Below are 6,469 nucleotides of genomic sequence, written 5' to 3'. Positions count from 1 at the left end.
TGGTCTAGTAGAAGGTGGCCCTGCCCATGGCAGAGGCTTTGGAACTAGATGATCTCTAAGCTCCCTTCCAACCTAAACCATTCTGTAATTCTATGATACTGGACTTCATGTGAGACATGCAGAGATTCCCCTTAAACACCACCCTAGAAAACACTGATTGTTCTTCTGCTGCTGTTTATCTGTTTAATCTACAGACTGACTGGAGTTTGGGTACATGTTTAATTGTAGCCATCTTGTTTCCAGTTCTGCTGCAGGGCTTTCCAGGCAACATCTACACAACATCCTGTTCTCTTCACAGAGCTCTCCCTTTTCTTTCTCCCTCCAGGGCAGACTGTGTGTGCAGGTTTCCCCCACCCCATGAACATCAAGACTGTTACTGTAGCCCTTTGGGGTTTCCTGAGGCTCTGACTTTGAGACTCCTGGTAGCCCATTGTCCTCTGTCACCTTTGTAGAGAAACGCAGGAATGTTTCCCATTTCCTTGGTGGTGTGAGTTTTGAAGCAGTGCAGGTTCCCAGGAGGTGACCAATTCATCCTGAGGTGGACTCAGCATCATGGTGGCAGTCGTCAGCCGCCTTCTTGGTTTCCAGTGCCATTCAGGAGGAACTGCCCAGGCCTTCAGAGTGGCCTGGTAGAAATTCACATCACCAAACAGGAAAGCTTTGAACACCCTTTAGACAGGATTGTCATCTCAACAGACTTCCTGGATTTGACTACAGAGAAATGGTTTCAGGTCTCACTTCTCTGTTCTAGGCTTTGCACTATTCAGACCCTGAAGGATGGAGAACAACCTCCACAAATTAAAGCATGCCTTGACAGGTAACTGCTGCTTGGGAAAGATGCCTCTAACAGGGAGAGGAGATGTTCCCTGTGCAGCAGCAGAGCCAGGCAGTAGAAGCAGGATCAGCTGTTAAGATCCAGAGTTCATGTTTGAACAAAGACAGGTGGTGGATAACTGGTTCTCATCTAACCAGCTGGTGATGTGGAGAACATTAGATACAGGCCATGGCTGGCTGTGAGCCAAAGCAACCTCAGGCCAGTTCATCTGCCAGGAAAGACATCCAGACCAGTAAATAAGTGGTGTGTTGGTGTGTGGAACCTGCTGTGGACCACTTGTGCCTAGGAAGCACAAAGAATGGGAAAGAACAGGCAGTTTTGGGGTAAGGGCAGCATTCCTTGCCATGGTAGATCAACAGTGAGTGCTGCTGTGCCTCCTGGCACATCCTTCTGTGAGCTGGCTGAAGGTAGCTGCATTTTCACTGATACTGTGAAGGAGAACCCAGGACTGCCAGCACTCTGCTCAATGCCTGCAGTGAGGTGATGTGATGTGAGGTCCTCTCCTGTTCTTAAAGTGGTTTGCTGGTTGCCATCCTGCTGTGATGACAGGCAGTACCCCAAACAACATTCACTAATTCAAGAATGTTTACTGCTGAAGGGCCTGCCTGGAGGAAAAGGGAGTGTCAAGTTAAGGTCCCTGTTTTCTCAGTGACTTGCTTGTTTCCACCAAGTGGAGCTTGAAATGCAGTCTGGGAGTGCTTTAGGTTATTTTCAGAAAATTGTTTCAGTTGGAAAAGACCTTTCAGACTTTCAAGTCCAACCATTCTCTAACTCTGCCAAGGCTGGGACTAAACCATGGCCTTCAGCACCTTCAGCACCACATCTGTGGCTTTTAAACACCTCCATGGATGGGGATTCAACCACCTCGCTGGAGAGCCTGTTCCAGTCCTTAAGAACCCTTTCAATCAAGAAGTTTCTTCTAATGTCCAACGTAAACCTCCCCTGGTGCAGCTCAAGGCCATTGACTCTTGTTCTGTCACTTCTTCCCTGGGAGAAGAGACCAACCCCCACCTGGCTCCAACCTACTTTTAGGGAGTTGCAGAGCCAGAGGTCTCCCCTCAGCCTCTTTTTCTCCAGACTGAACAACCCCAGGTCCTTCAGATGCTCCTTCCCATACCTCTTCTCCAGACCCTTCACCAGCTTTGTTGCTGTTCTCTAGACCTACTCCAGCCGCTCACCGTCCTTGGAGTGAGGGGCCCAAAACTGAACCCAGTACTCAAGGTGTGGCCTCACCAGTGCTAAGTGCAGGGAGGCAATTCATGCCCTGGTCTTTCTTGGCCACCTGGGCACAAGCTGGCTCAACGAGCACCCCATTTTAACTGTGTAATCTCAAAACTGATGCAGAGTGCCCCTGCAACTTAACTTTTGCAATGAACTGAACCCTGTTTAATCACAGTCTGGAATGTCACTCAGTAACCACAGCTTAAATTAAAAAACAAAAACCCAAAACACCACCACCAAAAAACCCTACCAAAACCCAAAGCAAGTACTAGAGCTGGGCCTGGACTAAAATTTAAAAACTAAAATGGAAAAACAGTGAAGCAACTGAGCTGCTTCCTGCCCATGGGCTGTGTCCAGTCCTCGGTTCCTTTCTCCACATCTTTCTCTGAATATCAAAATAATCTTCCCATTCTTGTTATATATGTAGTGGAAAATGGTGGTCCCTGTTCCAATTGCAGTAAGTGTGGTGCCAACCCAGTGTCTCTCCCCAGTCTCAGGCCAAGGGGTTGTGCAGGTGTGAAGAGACACCATGGCCCAAAATGTGTGCAGAAAATCTTAGAGATGTCTTCAGCCTGCACCTCAGTTATGCTGTTTGTTTGTTTTTTCCTGAAGTTCCCCTTGCTTCCATGACAAAGAATTGGAAAATCTGCTCAGTCTAATCTGGCCTCAATCCATTACCCACTGGTTAAACTCTAATACAAATGTAATTACACTGGGAGGATAATGGAGAAAGAACAATTAGGGAGCAAGGGGCAAATGAAGGAGGGAGGCAGCTAATTAAGGCTGTACTATAGCAGATAAAATTGGTGACAGATCTACCTGCCTCCATCCCTCTGTCTCAGGGGAGCACACAACCACTTCCTTAGAGTTCTAAGACACAAGGAGAGGACTCTGTCCACAACACCATACCTCTTCTGGAGAGCTCCGTTAAGCCGTAAACCCAAATCTGTTCTGTGCTGAACTCTGAAGGACAGCAGCAAGAAGTTCCTGGAGCAGAAGACAACAACAGACCAAGGCACAGCCGTTGCACTCCCAAAACCTCAGCAGCAGTTCAAACTGGTCTTTGATGAGGATGCAAAGACCTGCAGTGTAGCCCTAAGGTCCCCCCGACTCTGGGGCTGGGCTGGTGGCAGCTGGCTGTGAAGTGACTGCAGCTTGGTGCTGCCTTTCCCACCATGGCCGTTCATGCCTGGCTGAGCGTTCCTGAATTAATGTGATTTCACTGAACCCTGCCCTGGGGACAAAGCCCTGCTCAAAATAACATCGGCACCCATCTTCCTGACAGTGATCTGAGCAGACGAGCCAGCCTGCTTTTAAATCAACAGCTGTGTAAGTGACACCAGAAGATGGCATCGTCTGCCCGTGCTGGTGGTTAACTCTTTCTGGTGCTTCACCCACAGCGGTGTGTGTATGTGTGTGGCGGGGGGTGACAACGGACACGTTGTCCCACACGATGAAATCCGATGTGGAGGCTTGAGGGGTGCTTTGTTCACTTGGTTGTGACTTCTGTAATTGCTTTATCACTTTTTAGAGTTAAGACAGTAGGAAAAAAAAAGGTAAGGAAAAAAATGTTCACAGTGAGAGTACAGAACCCTGGCACAGGCTGCCTGGGGGGGTTGTGGAGTATCCCTCTCTGCAGATATTCAAACTCCACCTGTGTGATCTGCTACAGGTGATCCTGATGTGGCAGGGGGGGGGGTTGGACTGGGTGATCTTTCAAGGTCCCTTCCAGCCCCTAACATTCTGTGATTTCCCCCCTAAGTTACAATCCTTTTCCTTAGGTTACTTATTGAGTAACCCGAATGAAAGGTTGGAAAAACATTTTGAGTGTTGGAGTCTCAACTAAAGCTGAGTTTTGCTGTTTGGCACTAAGTGCTGTTTGGTAAAAATCAATCTGTTTCTTTTTAGCAAAGCCGTGCTTTATAGGTGGGTGACCACGATGGGTATGACTGTGCAGGATGTTAATAATTTATGTGAAGGTTGAGATTTATGTGTATACTTCATAGATATACTTAGAAGTAAGCATATGCCCAAGTGTTTTGGAAATAAGAAGCAGTGGCTGCTCTCAAACTCCCTGCCAGCACAGCCCAGACATTTCTGATAGAGTCTCCTGAGTGGTTCCAAATCTGACTTTTCAGAACAGAGCCCCCATGGCCCCTGGTCCCCAAAGAATCATGAGCTGGCTTAGCAATGGAAATGCTGCTTCTGGGATAATCATCTTGGGGGAGGGCAGTATCACTTGTGCAGACCCCAGAGATTTTGCTGTGTAGATTTTTCCCTCTGCCTGGATAAATAATCATGAAGCCCAGTCTCCCCTGAACTACAGAACTGTCTCCTTGCCTTTGGTGATGCAGATTTCTGTATCTCGGCTCTTCCTAGCTGCCTTCTTAGCACTCTTTAGCTCATGTTGGGGGCTTATTCTTCAATCTTTGGCTTGCTTTATTTTCACTCCTGTTAAACACTTTATGTCCAGCCTTTGTAAACCTGTCTTCTGGTGTCTGTAGGACATCGACCATCCTCAACATTTAAAACTGTTTTTTTGCCATGGAGGTCCTAATTGGTACTTCCTGGAAGAAATCCTTTGGCACCATTTCTCAGCACTGATGAGACAAGCTTATCATCAAACTTCATCTTGATGACCGTTGCTGAGACACCAGGATCAATGGAAGCTACATTAAAGCTGCTCTCCCTGCTGGTAAGTTGTGCCCCTGGCCAGCGCTGGTGTCAGCTCATTGTGCTGATTTGTTAAAGACAGTAGAAATTCTATCTTCTTGTTCTTTTTCTCCCGAAGCTCCTTCCTGGCTCCAAGAATGAGCTTTGGAGCTCAGAAGCAGTGAAAGGAAGCAATGTTCTCTTGCCTCTGTGGATAGGAAACTAGTTTTTCAATTCTGAAAAACCAGGCACCTATTCCCTTATTTCTGTGGGACCACCCCTCACCACCACGATCCAGGTTCTGCTGCTGTTCAGAACCTCATGGTCTCTTCTTGGTTTGCCTGAAAAGCTGGGTCAATCAGCTGTCAAACCATGTCAATTCTGCCAGGCTGATCTAAACTCTGGATTTAGTATCTAGCTGGAGAACCTCCTGAGAAAGTAAGAGAATGAAATGACATCAAGGTTCACTTTCTTTCACTTTTGTGGTACTGGTACCAAGAAAATTATCTTGTGTTCTGCTGAACTGTAGCTCAATAAACTCAAGTGAGCTATAGTTACAGTGGTGTTTAAGTATAGGCTGAAAAAAAGGCACAGTTTCAACCAAATCCCAGCACGGTAGGGGTTGAAAGGGACCTCTGGAGATCATCCAGTCCAACCCCTCTGCTAAAGCAGGGTCACTCACAGCAGCTTGCCCAGCATCACAATGTCCAGGTGACCTTGGAATCTCTCCAGACAAGGAGACTCCACAACCTCTCTGGACAGGCTGCTCCAGGGTTCCAGCACCCTCACAGCAAACAAGTTTCTCCTCATCTTCAGATGGAACCTCCTGGGTTCCAGTTTGTGCCCATTGCCTCTTGTCCTGTTGCTGGGCACCACTGTCATTAGCCTGGCTCCATCCTCTTCCCCCCAATGGGCCCTTTAGCTCTTGCTGAGCATTGCTCATCTCCCCTCTGGGGCTGCTCTTCTGCAGGCTCCACAGCCCCAGGGCTCTCAGCCTTCCCTCCTCACAGAGATGCTCCAGGCCCCTCAGCATCTGCATACCCTCCATTGGACTCTCTCCGTAGTTCCCTATCTCTTTTGAACTGAGGAGCCCAGAACTGGACCCAGTACTCCAGCTGTGGCCTCACTAGGGCACAGTAGATTTGGAGGAGAACCTTCCTTGTCCTGCTGGCCACACTCTGCACCCCAGGAAACCATTTGCCTTCTTGGCCACGAGGGCACATTGCTGGCTCGTGGGAAACTCCCTTGTCCTTCTCTGCAGAGCTGCTTCCTAGCAGGTCAAACCCTGATCTGTACTGGTGCAGGCAGCTGTTCTTCTCCAGGTGCAGGACTCCACACTTGCCCTTGTTGAACTTCATGAGGTTCCCCTCCACCCAACTCTCCAGCCTGTCCATATCTGGCTGAATGTCAGTACAGCCTGATGGGGTGTCAGCCACTCCTCCCAGTTTGGTACCATCAGCAAAGTGGCTGAGGGTCCACTCTGTCCCTTGATCCAGGTCACTGATGTTTCAGAAATGAAAGACATTAATAACCCCGATGTTTACTATTGCAGCAGGGGAGCACAAATGCTTCTCTTTATTTTCATAGCTCATATTTTATATGAAGTGTAAATCAAACCTTCCGTCAGGCAACTAGAGCATCCTGGAAGAAGCTCACAAGCTTGTGGAGGTCCTGATCACTCCTGAATCTGGCTGAAAACAAATGTTCCTAGGAGGCTGCTCAACCAGTAATCTGGTAATACGTATTAAAGCCAGCAGCTTT

Source organism: Indicator indicator, chromosome 5, assembly GCF_027791375.1.
Source record: "Indicator indicator isolate 239-I01 chromosome 5, UM_Iind_1.1, whole genome shotgun sequence".
Lineage (NCBI taxonomy): Eukaryota > Metazoa > Chordata > Aves > Piciformes > Indicatoridae > Indicator > Indicator indicator.
The sequence above is the reverse complement of the archived record's forward strand: the minus strand, read 5'-3'. Positions refer to the sequence as shown.